The sequence below is a fragment of the Podarcis liolepis genome (genome assembly GCF_965112155.1).
Source record: "Podarcis liolepis genome assembly, chromosome: 10".
In the NCBI taxonomy this organism is placed as follows: Eukaryota; Metazoa; Chordata; class Lepidosauria; order Squamata; family Lacertidae; genus Podarcis; species Podarcis liolepis.
The window spans coordinates 46644314-46661393 of record NC_139562.1 but is presented as its reverse complement, the minus strand read 5'-3'; positions in this window follow the sequence as shown (position 1 = coordinate 46661393).

Sequence of the window (17080 nt, the reverse complement as noted above, 5' to 3'; positions counted from 1 at the left end):
ATTTCTTTGGAGAAGAATGTTTTGCTGCCATCATTTCTGGTGATGCAATGTATTCTTGTCTTGAGTGGTTTTTTTCCTACACCTGTTTGCTAATAGTCTGGAGTTTTTCCCTCCTTACTCATAGAAGCGTTTTTTTTTTTTTTGAATATAGGATGTTGATCATTGTTTTGTTGATTTCTAGTGAGTTTATTTCCCTTCTTTTTTGTCCTATAAGTTTAAGGAGTCTTTTAGCTCCTGCTTGTAGTGTGATGAGAGGGCTGTGATGTCTTGTTCTATTTTGCTAATTTTTGAGGAGGTTTGTTTTTTAAGGTATGCTTTCTCTTTTATGCAGGCTCCTCTGGTGACTGCTTTCATTGTGTCCCAAAGGAGCGAAGTTGTAATATTGTCTGCGTCATTTTCTTTGAAGTAGTTCTGGAAAGTTTTCTTGAGACTCTCCAATTAATTTGTTTGTGCTTAGGATGGGACTGAAAGACCATGTTGAGGGGGTTCGTGGTTCGTCTCGTATTTTAAGGGTAGCTTCTACTGGGATGTGGTCTATGATTTTGATGTTACCTATGTTCATTGACTCAAACAAGGGGGGTAAGCCTTGTTTGAGCAGTATGCTATCCAGTCTGTACATTGTGCCATGGAGTCTAGTTTTATTTCTGAGTTGAAAGGGTTGTATCCAATGCTACTCATATTCAGAGCAGTCCAATGAAATTAATGGACTTGACTATCATAGGTCCATTAATTTCAGTGTGTCTACTCTGAGCAGAACTTAGCTGGATACAACCCTAAATCATACTTTACCTCTTGCTTTCCCCAGAATTCTCTTTGTTTTTCATGGTTTCTGAGCATAGCTGTTTCCACACATTCCCCAAATACCATCTTCAATCCCAAGTTTTTCATAACAAGGATTTTTCATCTTCTAATAAATTTTTCCATCCACCCATAGCAATATGGAACAAGCAAAAAAAGCCAAACAACCCCAAACCATTAATGAATGAAAAAGTGGGAGTCTGACGAAATAAAACATTGCATATGGCCTCTTCAGTGGTGCTCTTTATTGGCTTTTGCAGAAAGCTAGCCACAAGACAGCTGTTTTATTTTAAAAGGAGGCAGCTGGTACGTGGGCGGCCCTTGTGTAGGGCAGCTGTGCAACATAGCTCAGCCTAGTACAGTCGGTATTCAGGGAGGTCCCCTGAATTTGGGCGGCATTTATTATCTGTCCAAAATGGGAATGCCCAGCATTGAACTCCAAATAACATTTCCCCAGAAAACAAAATACAGTGTTCAGAAATTTAACAAAAGGTTCTGCATATAGTACAATATGCAACTCAGTCAACTGGGTTCAAAACCACTCCCAATGTACTCTACGTTGGCCCACCAACACTGTAAAGTGAAATTAGATGCAGCTAAACCCCGCTTGAAAGTCATGTTCTTGCCAGTCAAGAGAAGATTAATCTTGAAGGAATCATAAGAAATACTAGATCAAGAATGGAGGAGGTGGGTGCTGGTCTTGGTTCCCCGCCCCCTCTTACTACTACAATACAGTAGAAGGCTTTGTCAATTTATTTTTTACAATAGCAGGTTCATTTTCAACATTTTCATTATCTGATGGATGCAAGCTTTTCCCTTGGTTTCTGTTTTTTGTTACCAAGGAAACGGCTTCAGCTAATGAAATGCATTTAAATAGTGTGTTCATTTTGGTGTACAATGTTCATTCACTGAATTCCTGATCTGTTTTAAAGCTGCTGCTTTCAAAATATTTATCCTACTCATGCCTTCGTACATTTCCATTTACTACATGACTGCAGTGGCTTAGGGATCCCAAGATTTCTTCCCCATCTGGGCTCAACAGGTCTTCCAGTTGCACAAGGAAAACAGCAGATTAAGCTGTTGCCCATCACTGCATGTACATGCAGGGGAAAATGTTGCATTCTGAATTTTGGCCTGTCTCAAATGTTAAAAGCAGTCAATAAAGAAACATTTAAATAGGCAACCATATGGAAGCTTTATTTTATTTAATTTCTTGGACAGAGACACTTGTTTCATACACAATGGAAAGCTGTATATGCAAGACAGGCAAGTATCAGGATTAATGCTACATGAAAATGAACAAACGCAAATGTTGGGGCATAAGGACAAAAATAGGACCTTTGTTCTCTGCCTGTCCTTCAAATACTGCCGAGCGGCTGGTTCATTGTGTTGTCTCCGTAGAGCAATAAGATAGCAGATCCTTTCCAAGTGGTCTGCATGTCTCTTGAAGGTACCTGCTCTTTCACATATCAAGGATGAAAATATAGTGGTTGCTGATGATTGTATTTGTAATTTTTTTACCTTTGTATAATGATTCCCACAAGGCAGCTTTAAATATCAAATGATGTTATGCTTTCCCTGTTGATGAGTGCAGCACATGCCTTGAAGCTTCTTCTGCCTGCAGCCATTCATGCTTGTTTGTTCCAGTGATTTCTCTCTACTAATTACATTTAGTAATGTAAAATCCTAAGTCTCTAATCAGGTCTCTTGGGTTTTGAGTACTTGGGCTTGTAAGCAATTTCCATCATCTTTCCTCCAGCCTAAGACAATTCATAGCGGTTTCGGCTGTAAATAGTCGTGTGTGTGTGTGTGTGTGTGTGTGTATAATAATAATAATAATAATAATAATAATAATAATAATAATAATAATATTGCAGGCCTGAAATGGAATATAACTTACAAGGTGAGTTTAAAAAGTAGTTCTTAAAATTGTACGGGTGGTGTTTTAGGCATAATTTTCTTCCTAGAAGAAAGATGACTCCTACAGGAGACATCATCAAAATGGATTCAAAGGGAAGGGAGGTTTGATTTTTTTTAGAGAGCAAAACAGTGGTACAAAAAGCTATGTACAGGAAGCTATCTAATCAGGGAATGCCAACACTAAAAAGTCTGCTGATAATCTCTTTGGTGGTGCAATAAATGCCCAGTTCTTTCCCCTTAATAAACTAAAGGATAATTATCATGATTTGCTGTGTCTCTTTTTTGAGGGGGAAATTATTATTGCTCCAAGGTCACGTTATCGCTCCCATGGCATGCATATTATCACATCCTACAAGAGGCATATGGGATTATGTTAGCACAGCTGTACATCAAAAGGAACAGGAAAGACTTTGGTTTTCCATGCTGGAGGGAGGACATGATTTTCATTTGTGTTTAACAGGCCACTTCAGCTTCATAAATCCACAGATGGTGTTTTGGATGTGCATATCCTTATAGCTGCTTTTTGACAGGTCGGAGAAGCATGGATTAATGTATTTATCTAGAAGAAGTTATTTCCTCCCTCCTTAGTTAAATATGGCCCAATTAATTTTGCCACCACTCCATATAATGCTTCCATGTATCTGGGTATGTTTTAGCAAGCCCAAATGGGTTTTGTTTGTTCCTTTGTTAGTGCTAGTTACTAACATGTTCTGTAAACGAAAAGGTGGAGAGATTTTCACTGAGCAGCTTACAGATTTTCAAAGTCAATTCTCGCTCAGCAGGGCTTTTGAGAGACTTGAGGGTAGAGAGGAAGGAGAAATCAATCAACTTCTAAGGCACTATTATAACCGAAGTGTATCCTTGTTTAGCTAAAGAAAGACCCCATCTGCCATGATGCTTAAAAAACAAGGAAGGATCAGCTATTTAAACATTCCAAAGGTGTCAATCACATCCATCACTCTGCAGCTGAAGTTGTGTGTGGGCCAAGGTGAACTTGTCTTCAAACCTAGCATGGCCCATGATTATTTTTTCTGGCCCAGCCTTTCCAATAGGCCTAGATATAGCTCCAGCTGCCATTCCTGCTTCTTTAGTTGCTCCTTTATTACCTTATAGTCACCGGACCCAACCAGGATGGCTGTTTATTCTAGTTTACAGAGTACAGTCCACTGATTGAAATAATCCTCCATCTGAAGGGCTGTCCAGTCCAAGCCTGTTTTAAAGAGAAAGTACCGTAAGAGACTCTTGAGAGTCCCATTGACTGCAAGAAGATCAAACCTCTCCATTCTTAAGGAAATCAGCCCTGAGTGCTCACTGGAAGGACAGGTCCTGAAGCTGAGGCTCCAGTACTTTGGCCACCTCATGAGAAGAGAAGACTCCCTGGAAAAGACCCTGATGTTGGGAAAGATGGAGGGCACAAGGAGAAGGGGACGCCAGAGGACGAGATGGTTGGACAGTGTTCTCGAAGCTACCAGCATGAGTTTGACCAAACTGCAGGAGGCAGTGGAAGACAGGAGTGCCTGGCATGCTCTGGTCCATGGGGTTACGAAGAGTCGGACACAACTAAACAACTAAACAGCAACAACCGTAAGAGAGAAGAGCAGGGGTCTTGGAGTTGCACACAAACAGTTAGTACCTGGACAGCAGACTGAGAAGGCTCACATACAGTCTTCCCTGCCATGTTGTGATATATTCCTCGTTAAATGATGATAATTATTTCCAAATCTGCACTGTGGAGAAAGCAGATAATCAGGGCCAGACTGCAACATGGGAAAAATCTTCTGTAGGACAGATACAGAAGAGAAAATGACAGGCCACCAGTGGCTGTCACTTAAGCTCCCAGTTAATGTAACTTTAGTAATCTGGACAATAATGCTTCCCTCTCCCAGGTCTTGAGTGGTAGTATACCCTCTAACATTTCTCTGATGAAAATAGGGACGTCCCGTTCCGTAATGATAATTTTACTATTTACCGGTATACTGCACACATCTTATTGGGTTGCCCCACCACTCTGGGCAGCTACATAATAAAATATTAAACATTAAAAAAACTTCCCTATACAGGATTGCCTTCAGATGGCTAAGGGGGTGGATAACTCCATACCCTCCAACATTTCTCCAATGAAAACAGGGACGTCCTAAGGAAAAGCGGCACATTCCAGGGTCAAAACAGAAAACCTATCTAAATTAGGGGTGTCCCTAGAAAATAGAGATACTTGGGGGGGTCTGTGGTAGGCCTGCACTTAACTTACAGACAACCCCACAACCTAAGACAGGTATTCATCAGAGTCAACAGGTCACAGAATAAATATACAGTGATACCTCAGGTTACATACACTTCAGGTTACATACGCTTCAGGTTACAGACTCCACTAACCCAGAAATAGTACCTCGGGTTAAGAACTTTGCTTCAGGATGAGAACAGAAATTGTGCTCCGGCGGCGCGGCAGCAGCGGGAGGCCCCATTAGCTGAAGTGGTGCTTCAGGTTAAGAACAGTTTCAGGTTGAGAATGGACCTCCGGAATGAATTAAGTACTTAACCTGAGGTACCACTGTACAGACTTAGAGACTAGATCCTGTGGCAGACCCAGATGCGAACTCTGTCCCCAGGTCTACTCTGGCAAGACTATTGTAGGACTTTATAACGCCATCCACAACAACAGGGTTCGTTCATCTGCTCATCTTCTACTGGAATATATGGCACCATCTATCTATTGCAATATTTCTTCCTTCTTCAATGCTAACTACGGTAGTTTGTTTAGGCATAGCAGCGTAATCTAAACTTCTAGTAGGCTTAGGATTCAGTCCAAAGCCCTGGCTGGCAGTGGCAAGTGCTTGATGGAATGGTGTATCCATCAATGCTTTCATGGTCCTGCCCCTCACACTGGTCAGGGGTGTAACAAGGAAGTGAAGACTCATAGGCTGGCTTAGCAAAGAGGCCCAGAGTGTGCTCATTGCTGTTACGTGACAGCAACAAGGTGGGCACAGGGTCTATCAAATCCTGTGCCAGAATAGCTCACTCCCTCAAAATGCCCCATCACTGGTTACCACTGGTGGGGGCACTGCCAGCTGTAGCTTCTGCCTGCCCACAAATTGGTTGGTTGGGTGCACTGGGGTGCTCCTCACGAATGGGATTTCCTTGCTGACTGTGGAACTCCCCCAATAGCAAAGGTCGACAGATCTGGCCCGGGCTGGGTAACAGGGCATCTCTGCCCCATCCGGACCCCCTCCAGCATGGTGAATCGGGTGTTTCAATTGTTCTGTACAGGATTTATAGATTGCCTTGAAATCAACCATGTAACGTTTTACCATCACCTGCCTTCTCAATGAAACTCTGTATGTGTTCATATTTCATACAACATATGAGAGGATGAAGTAAGTGAAATATCAAATATTCATGATAGCAAATTCTTTTGATGTGTGTTTTAGGTGAAAGCGTCTTTGAGGCCTTGTTTGTTTTAACCGACTATAACAGAGTTCGTCTGCATAATGCAGCCTCGGCCAATCCTGGGCTTCTGTGGTTTTTAGAATCCCCTCCTGCCCTTTAACAAGTTATCATCAGGAAGTTTTGAAATACCCCTTCATTTTGAGAAAATTACAGAGTGCAAAGCACTAACTACGCCTCGCAATGTTGTATAACTGCTTTGTCAGCTGTACTGGAAGCAAAGCTGTAACCCTGTAATTTTTAAAAATTAGCATACCTTTTCCCTTTCTAGAAAAATAGTCTATCCTGGATTCCTTTTTCAACTCATGTTTCATTACAGTCATGCCATATTAAATTTGATTATTTTAACAATTAAAGATGTTCTAAGTCTCATTACACATATTTCTAAGCATCATAATACCATGTCATAATTTCCTGCATTGGCCTGAATATAAGCCAAAAGGTTGAGAATATAAGCCACACTTTAACTTTTCATGGTCGGAATTTGGGGGGAAAGTGAGGCTTATATTCAGGCCAATATAGTATATAGCACTTTTCAGTCAATCATCAGAAAATATATCTTGGGAGAAGCCTTGATTTCCTGCTGTTTTCTGAGTCTTTAGTATATAAACATTTCACAACTCCATAAATATATGGAGAAATGAGAAATCTATGTCCTTCTAGATATTGATGATCTCCAATTCCCAGCAGCCCCAGCAGCCTGCACAAAATGTTAACCTACAAATGTTGCCCACCAAAACCCATGAAATAACCCATGGTGGGGGAATTAAAGATCACATTTATTCTTCAGTGCAGCATCCATTCATTTAAGTGGCACACAGACAATAGATGCTCACAGTGCATTGAACCTGAAGTGAATAAGAGACGTAATATTATGGCCACTTTGGGTGTGCTGTACAGGAGATTCTGTTGAATCTGCAAGTGCTAACTATGAAATGCGTATGAAGACTCTCCCCATGATTTTCAATATTGAACTTGGTGTCATGTTTTCATGTTAAGTAGGCAGGGGTGGCCCGGCCCATTTTGCCACCTGAGGCAAAATGGGAAGGTGCTGCCTCCCCATCCCTTACCCCAGAGAAGTCGGGGTCCTGTTGCTGCCACCTCTCCTTGCTTGTCTGGCAGAAGAAGAGGCGACTGCAGAACTTGGGAGCCGTTGCTGGAAAGGCAGGAGAACCAGCAGCAGCAGCAGCAGCAGCAGCAAGAGCTCACGGGACCCGGCTGCTGCTGCTTCTCCTCACTTCTCCCGCAAGGGTAGGAATGGGTGGCCTTAGCGGCAAGCAGGCACACTAGCGGGATTTTCCACCTCTAGATGCTGGTGGGATCCAACCGCCTGAGGCAATCACCTCAGCATGCCTAATGGTGATGCCAGCTCTGTATATTAACTCGCCTACAGATCAGTTACTACCTTAACAGAAAGTTGACATGTGCTTTTTTATTTTGGTGTGATGTAATTGTACTCTTGCCAGGTTTGCCTAATTTAGCTCAAATCCCTTTTGTGACCTCTTTGTGTGAGCAGAGAAGGTATGTTTGTGAAAGACACTCTCAGCTTCAGACCTCTTCATGGGCCTTGAGGTATCTGCTGGAAACATTGTTTTAGGCACAAAAGAAGAGGGCTTGACACACTTTTCACTGTGGTTTTGAAAAGGACTAAAAATAAAAGGTCCCTTGCACCCTTCAACCTGATATCATACCACTCTTAACTTACCGAGTGAAACTTGAAAAGGTTGACTGATGGTGAGATAGCAGCTTTTCTTGCTACATATACCACAAAGTGTTTTAAAGTATAGTATTTGAAATGGTTGAGAGTGCCTGTTGCCACATGGAATTGTCTCTTCTGCTTGAGAGTCAGCTCCACCTATTCATGAAATTACTTTCCTTCAAATTCACTTGTTAAAGATTTGATCATCACAGGGTGAAGTAAAGGGTGCAGTTTGCTGAAAAAGGCACTATAAGCGTAAATGCCTGATAGGAAGGTTTTTTCATACCACACATTTAAAGCACAAACCCCACAAGAATCCTGGGAGCTGTAGTTTGGCCCTCAGAGAGCTACATTACCCAAAATCCTTAATAAATTACAGTTCCCAGGAATTTTTGGCAGGGCTGGGGAAAGCTTGCTTTAAATGTGTAATTTATATACATATACAGTTTAGCATAGTTTAGCCTCACACATCTCCAGGGCCTAAATGAAGAGCTTTTCTACATATCTGTAGCCTTGTCTGAATAGGTATCTGAAGTTGAGACCAAAACCAACGTCAGGTAATATTGCTGCATTAGTGTACATGTGTGAAATATGGATGAGTGTTTATAAACTGTGAGACAAGTAAAGAATGCGGTGAGATAAAATGAGGGCACAGCAGGAAACATAGATAGGAAAGCGAGAAAATAACATAGGGCAGTGTAGAATTAGAAGTCATGCCGATTTACAGATGTTGATGATCTGAAACCTGTGTTTCATTCTAGCCCATCCTAGTTGCCCTAGTCGTCTCATCTCGGCTGGGTCAATTTGTCCCAGTCCTCTCATCTCAAGGGGTAAGCTGGTTAGCTCCTGGAATTCAAAATGCTGATGCCTCAACATAGTGTGAAAAAATAAGCCTATGTGTCCAGCAATGTGAGATGGGATCGTGGACACAGCGAAGGACATAAGCTGATATTTCTCCTAAATACGCCAAATGAAATAAAAGCCCAGAGGGAGAGGAGCAGACTTGACAACTAGTCTGAAGAACAAACAAAATATATTCGGTGTAGGCCTTATTTTAAGGAGGAAGAATGTTCCAGGTGGAAGGAAAGGCATGACTCCAGAAAGACCCAAGATTAATTTCAAGGGCATGTGACACCCCTGTGAAGGCCTTCTCCTCTAATGATGTCAATAATGAAGACCTCCTTCATAATGATGTCAGCGGATGGACAAAGGCAGCTTCTCAGGTAACCCTTGTCACTTGTTATTGCCTCTTAAAATATACATTTAACGGTTGGGTGTGTGGGAAGATGAAGGGAGCTTTATTTATTTATTTATTTTACACTTTTCTGATAATCAAAAAGGGCATCTCTCTTTCTGCGAGCCACATGAGGGAGCTGTGGTATCTGAAAATGCAGATAAGTGAATTAAGGGGTGCCTTCTTCCAGTGAGAATTAAGCGCTTTTATTTCCTTTGATTTAGATGGCAGAGACACTTGCTTGAAATCAACAAAACTTATAAAACGCTGGAGACGTGTATCTGTTTACACTGTATCAAAAGTGGCATATTTTTACAGACCCTGGTCCTTGTCCATATGCTGTGATCATGCCATGGTGACGCCTGTCTGTCACTTTAGAATATCTTTATCTGGGCCACAAGAATGGCTTCTCCATGCCATGAGCCTTATCAAGTCGTGCCCTAGGAGGCCTCTCAAATACACAAACTTTGTCTGCTGGGAAAGAAAGGACCTCCCCTCTGATTTACACCTTCTAAAACTGCGTCCATGGTCTGAGCAAGGTGCTAACCGGTGTTATCTCTCTGCATAAGGACCTGGCAAACTCTGGGACCCCAAACTGTTTGGATGCCTTCTCCCCACCCAACTGCTCATTCAGCATAAAATGAAGTTTTCCCATTATGTCTCTCAAGAATCATTAAAAGATTATTGAGTCCCTTGGTCTAGCAAGTCTGATGCTGTGCAATTACTAGTCTCTCTAAAGATAAGAGATGGAAATGTTCGTTTGCATTGTTTGCCACCTCTGTTTAATCCATGGTCTGTTACTGATCTTAAATAAACCTTTCAATTTATAATTTGAACTCTAGTGGCCGTGAATTTTTACTTAAACCATGGATCTGCCCTATTCATGAACTACAACAGCTTGTCTCTGCTACCGGTTTGGAAGGACAAGTAAGTAAATAAGTTACAGATTGAGTCCTTCTTGCAGAGACATTTCCCTACTTTCAGTCCTCACTAGGATGCTTCCCCCAAGCCTGTTAATACCTCCCCTCCTTTAGGTGGGTGGTACAATTAGCTATCTAAGTATCTACACCTGGAGAATGGATCTGCTATTAGTAATATTTAAAGGTTTTATGGTGGTCATTAAATTTTTTGTGATGCAAAACTTTGGATTTAGTTATCTATGCCAGTAAATTGATTTGCACTCTTTTAAATAGACAAATTAAATAGTCAAAGTGCAAGTAGATAAATAGGTACTGCTCCGGCAGGAAGGGAAACGGCGTTTCCGTGCGCTGCTCTGGTTCGCCAGAAGCGGCTTAGTCATGCTGGCCACATGACCCGGAAGCTGTACGCCGGCTCCCTCGGCCAATAAAGTGAGATGAACGCCACAACCCCAGAGTCATCCGCGACTGGACCTAACGGTCAGGGGTCCCTTTACCTTTACCTAAATAGATCATAGGAGGTTCAGAAATTTTGAAGTTCTAGAAGCGTTAAGACCAATATGCTGGAAACAAGAGAAAAAACTACTAGCACAATAATTTCCATTTTCCTCCCAGCATATTAAAAGTAAAGGTAAAGGGACCCCTGACCATTAGGTCCAGTCGCAGATGACTCTGGGGTTGCGGCACTCATCTCACTCCATAGGCCGAGGGAGCCGGCGTTTGTCCGCAAACAGCTTCCGGGTACTGATATTTAAATGTTAGCGCTATATGGTAGTATATTGTTCAAAAAGCCACCTTCCCGATACTCAATATGCACTGTCATGTAAAAGGAACATCAGAAATTGGAACAGAAGGGGTACCATTATAACCAGTAAAACTAGCATAATAAACCCCACGTTTGAATGGAGTCATCTAGGAACCTGTGCTGGAAAATGCAGCCAGTGGTGTTTGCCCATTATAACAATACAACCATAGGTTGCAAGCATGCATCTTCCATTCAAACAGTAATGTGTTCACTGGTTGGCTTACTAAAAATGCACTTAGCCCTCAGTAGCATGAAGTGATTCATTTTTCATATAGACTTTTGTCTTATTAATAGTTAATAAGAATATGGATTCAAGCTACAGTTCTAAAAACACTCAATGAGTAAGATAGATGGGCTTTCCATTTTTATTCTGAAAGCCCACTTCAGATTAAAACAAGGCTCTAGATAGTGATTTCTGAAAGATTCCCCCTGCCAAAAGTGACCAGTTCTTTTCCGTGTAGTTCCTCTATAGTCACACAAGTATAGAGGGGAGATGAAAGAAAACGAGATTTTTAAAGATTTCTAGGTGCATGAATCAGATTTGTGTACACACTGAAAAAAACTATCAAGTCAGAATTTAGCTACGTATGTGGCATTATTATTTACTTACACCCAAATCACAGTTGTTTCTTTCAGCTTTTCTTTTGGTAACTGAGAGATTTCTGCACAGTGGAACAGCAACTGCAACAAAGAATGCACTTGTACATTAAGTAACACCTTTTAAATAAATAGCCACACTCTAAAGATACAAGACGTCTATCAATGTTGTTGGCATTGCACATGGGATGCAACGCTGACAATTATAGGATTCCTCTTATTTGATATACTAATGAAAGGTCTTGCTTTTTAAAAGAGGAAGAGTGTTTTATGCAGGCTACATACAGCCAGCAGATAATTTATTAAAGATTTTCACAAGGCTTAATTAATTTATTGCTGTCATCTGCCCATTCCTTGAAAAATTAGTGTCTGGCTTTCTCATTCAAGGAGGCTGGTAGGATTCATTATGCTGGATACTTCGTCTCTCAGTGTTATTCCAGGAAAAGCACTCAGCTAGAGGGTGTCTTTTTAGAAGTAGAATCGGTGATCAACTATTCCAACAGTTAATGAGAACATATATTAGTGTTAAGTACCATCGGGATGTTATTCTTTTGCATATATGTATAAAATATATATGTTTAAACTCAAGTCATTGCATTGAAATGCTCCCAAATCTAGGTGCCCTCAGATAATAATTGCTACATATATCCACAACACAGCAGTACAAAGTGCCCTTTGTGTATGTACTGAGTATTTCAAACCACTAACAAATCCTTTGCTAACTGCTACCTTATTACCGTATTGGCCCAAATATAAGCCACACCCGAATATAAGCCGCACCTTTAAAATTGGAGGGGGGAAAATACCTGAATATAACCCACTCCATTCCTCATTTTAACTTTTCATGGTCAGAATTTAGGGGGAAAGTGAGACGTATATTCAGGCTTCTCCCCCCCCCCTCTGTTTTTTTTAAATTTGCTTAGTAACATAACATTATTATAAATATTCTATAAAACAAAGAATACAGAACAAGAGTCATTCATACTACAATGCCTAACTACATAGCATTAATATATATGGTTTCTGAAAAAAGGTTTACATAACAAAATCAATTCAAAATACCATCCGGTTTACTTTTTTCTTTTTCTTTCCCCTCCCTCCCCACTCCAGCCCTCCCCACCCCCTGTCAGGCCTTCCTTCTTCATATCTTTATCCATGTACACAGTCTGTTCATTCGAGTTTGTATGTTAGGGTTAGCTTCCCCTCTTTCTATCCAGTTCCTGTAAAATGCCCATTTATTTGTGATTCTTTGGCATTTATTTTCTCATCTATCCTCTACCACTATCTGTGTGAATATTTCTGTACGTATTCAAAAACATAATCATTCCATTTTTCCATATTCCATTTGGCATATTCAGGCTAATACGGTAATATCCGCTCACCCCCTCCCTTGGGTGGGCGGGGTTTGCGACACCAAGAGGCTCCTGGGACAGGTGAGCCACCCACCTTTGTTCCAGGGAGGCCATCGCCCTGCCCCCATCTTGGCAGGCCTATGGGCAGCTGGCTGGGGGTGGGTCAAGGGCCAGCATAAGGGACCGATGCCCCTCAGCCCAGGCTTACTTACAACGAGGCATGCAATGGGGTGCGCGGATGCCCAAGCGGTGCAGATCTGCGAAGGCAGACCTGGAGGAGTATGCCCTAAGTCCGGCAACAACCATCCTATGGTTTGAACTCCTCCCTCAGAAGTGCTTTGATGGGCCACAAAACTCACCAGGGCCTCAGGGATTGGTGGGTGGCAGGGTCTAGTCCTTCTCCGTAGGAGATGATGTTCAGCTGTAGGAATCTTGGCGGCGAGACCCTAGCTAGAGTCTCGGGTGGCAGTTTTAGGCCTTATCTATAGTCTTATCTGTGAGTCAGGGGCAGCATATTGATGCACCAGTGTTCGCAGGGCCTGGTAAAGGGTTGATTGTGGGGGTCACTGGCCCTACAGCGGCGGCATATAGGTCAAACTCCCAGCTAGGTGAAGTGGGAGGGCATGTTGGGTAAGTGTGAGCTTTCCAGTCCCCTCCCACACCACCTGATTGCCCTGCGCATCCTCAGCCCGTTGGGTATGAGAGATGCGCCTTCCAAGGCCTAAGCCAAGGTTCCTATACCTGAAAATAAATAAAGTTGTGGCCTAATTTAAACCCATGCATTGTTGTCATGTCTCATCTTTTGGGGGTGTGGTGGGCACCGGGGACAGGGTTTAGTGTGTGAGCTTACAATTGTCTTTACAGGACTATCAGAACACATGGAACTTTACAGAGCTTCTTATGGAAGAACCAGGGGTAGCTAACATGGTGTGCCCTTCAGATGCCTTGGACTCCACTTCCCATCACCTCTCACCATTGGCAATGCTGGCTAGTGCTGGTGAGAGCTGGTGTCCACAACATCTGGAAAGTGCAGCATTAGCCACGCTGGCATGGACAAATCCAAAGGATCTTCCTTTTGAATACTTTGACTAGAGAATGCACATGTTCTTTCAACTCAGCTGGCAACAAAATATATCATAAAAAGCAGCTCTGATTTTATACATATATTTGCCATGATGAACATGTACTTTTCACTTTGCTATTGGTAACTAAGAAAAAGCATCTCTGCGGAAGTAAACTTTGTATGGAGATTTAAATATATTTACATACTGACAACCATATCCCAATACGAGTGTTAACTTCGAAAGGGTGAACACTGGTACAAATCACAACAGATTTATAGATCAATTTATTAGATTGGGTAAGTTGTGCTACATGTAATGTCACAGAAATGTAGAAGAAATAAGTTATCTCTGGGCACTGTGTATTGCATCTTAGAAAATAAGCTTCTGTTCGGTTTCCATTCTTTTTATACGGCAGAAAGGTTTAATAAGTATATGAACCACTATATACTATGTACTATATTCTGAACAGGATACAGCATGTATAAAGAAAGACCGCAGTTAGTAAAAAGGAAACTAGCCCATGAGATGTGACAGACTGTGACACTTACTCTAGGAGGAAACTTAAGAAGTCCTGCTGTCCAGTTTTAGATAATTATTGCCTCATTATCTCTTGCAGCCTCATTCATTCCCATTATGGTGTGTTTATGTGATTTGCATCAATGACTAGGCACAGACTATCCTGCTCTAGATTTTGCCTGCTGGCAGATGGACTTCCTTTTGTTACTTGTTAAGTAAGCAGGATTCCGGGGCAAATGAAGAGATTTGCATTGTCGGATGCTGGACCAAAAACGCTATCAAAAAACAAAGTTTGACTAGTGAGGCTTCAAGACAAACTTGGGTGTGGGTGGAACCAAAACACAACAATTTTCTGTCTCTCAGTGTATTTTAAATGAAAGCATTAATGAAGTGCCTTCCTGAGCCAGCGTATGTAAAAATAGGTTTTCTGCAATAATCTTGCATGTGTCCTTAGAAGTTCTTCCCATCTTTGCCTCTGGTATTTAAAAGCCTAAATGCTCCTGGGACTTACTCTCTGTGATCCAAGCCACCGCAATGTGATTGCGTGGCATGTAAGTCAGAGACGACTTTAGTCTGAAGCCCTGAGCTTATTGACTCCTTCAAACATCTTGGAAGAAGATTACACCAATGTAATAATGTACAATCCTTCTGCAATCCTTAAGAGGGGAGGGAAATGGTTACTGTGGTTAATTCAGCCAAGCTGCCCTAGAGTCCAGATATAATCCAGAAACTAACATTTATCTCTGTTGCTCAAAGAAAGCTTCGACCTCTGGCATGTTCCCAAGCCTACTGTGAAACATGAATGTATACGTCACCCTAATGGCCATATATGGAAAGTGGCTTCCGCTGTAACACACGAGGAACTCTGCTGAAAGTACTGCACAGTTAAGTAGCCATCAGGCAGGAAAGCAAGCAAGAGATCCCAGAATGGCTGTCAAATTTCTGTCGTCATAGACAATTTGGCACTTTCAAATGTTTGTTTTTTTTAAATCATTTTTATTTGGTTTTACAAGTACAAAGTTATATACAAAAAAGAAAAGAAAAACATATCCATATAAAGAGATTCCTCCAAATCTCAGGACTTTCTCCCACCTCCTCCATGGAGTCCCATTTTAAACATTTATTACTGCATATTCTTCCATACTCTGATTTTTATATCAAACCGTATTATCCATGGTAATTGTTACACTATAAGTGAGATCAAAATCCTGCTAATATTTCCATCTGCTTACAGCCGTCTCCTAACTAACTTATAAATTTCCCCCATTCTTTTATAAAGTTGTTGTCCTCTTGATTTCTGAGTTTTCCATTCCGTTTTGCAATCTCGACATAGTCCATTAGCTTGGTTTGCCACTCCTCTCTGGTAGGGATGGAACTTTGAAATAAATAAATGAATCTTCTTCTGCTTTAAGTGAGTGGTTCTCAATTAGCCAAGTATTGCAGACCCACTACTTTTCTAGGGTGAAGCTGTGAACTCAGTGGTGAAGCTGCATGCTCTGCTACGGGGGGGGGGGGCGTAGAGCAGGCGGGGACCTGATGCACATCCCGGGGGCGTGCCGCCCGCAGGGGTGTGGTCACATTCTGGGGGCGTGACATGCCACCTGTTGGGGCATGGTGCACGGCGCGTGAGTGTCGGGAGGGGGGGTGTCGGCTGCCGCGATAGCACCCTACCGGAATAGTGGTGCCGGGGGCGATCTGCTCCCTCCGCACTCCTATTCCTCCGCCAGTGTGTGGACTGCTTATTTTTTAGAAAATGTTATGTCTATGGTAGTTTTTGTTATGTGAATGGTGTCACACACCCACTGGGTGAGTTACGTTGACCCCTGGGGTCCGTAGACCACTGATTGGGAACCACTGCTTTAAATTATATGGAACGGGGCGGGGTGTGACTCAAAGCATGAGATGGGCTTCCTGGTGGAAGCACAAGGCAAAGCTCACTCCTGACTTCTCTCAACTCAGATTTCTTCCCACTACTGAGCCCTCTGGGATGGGAGGTGGTGGCAGCCATGGTGGTACCTCGGGTTAAGTACTTAATTCGTTCCGGAGGTCCGTTCTTAACCTGAAACTGTTCTTAACCTGAAGCACCACTTTAGCTAATGGGGCCTCCTGCTGCCGCCACGCCGCCGGAGCACGATTTCTGTTCTCATCCTGAAGCAAAGTTCTTAACCTGAGGTACTATTTCTGGGTTAGCTGAGTCTGTAACCTGAAGCGTATGTAACCTGAAGCGTATGTAACCCGAGGTACCACTGTACGTCTTGGGCTGGCCCATATCTGACTCCTAAACTTTCTATGGAATTTTAATGCTTTGTTTATATTAGAGAACCCTTGAGGTCTAATAAATTAAGAGTGTCAGACTAGCAGACCTGGGTCCACATCCCCACTCAGCTCACTGACCTTGGACGAGTTGCTATATCTCTCAGTGTAACCAAGGGCTGTTTTATTCTCAGAATAAAAGAGAGGGGGAGGCAAATGTTTGCCCTTGGAAGCTGCTTGGAGCAAATGCAGGCTAAAAATGAAATACTGTACAAAAATACATAGTGAGAGAAAAACTCAAAAATACTCCCTGCAAAAAAGAACAATTATTGACCTGATGTTCAGTCACTGCCAGAGCCAGCCTGAATAAAAATGTTATGAAAGGCTTGGTTGATTTTGCTTCTTATTGAGCAACAATAGCAAAATCCCAGCTGCTTTATATTGGTCCGTGCTGCTTTTGAGATCCACAGGCAAGAAGGGCCTC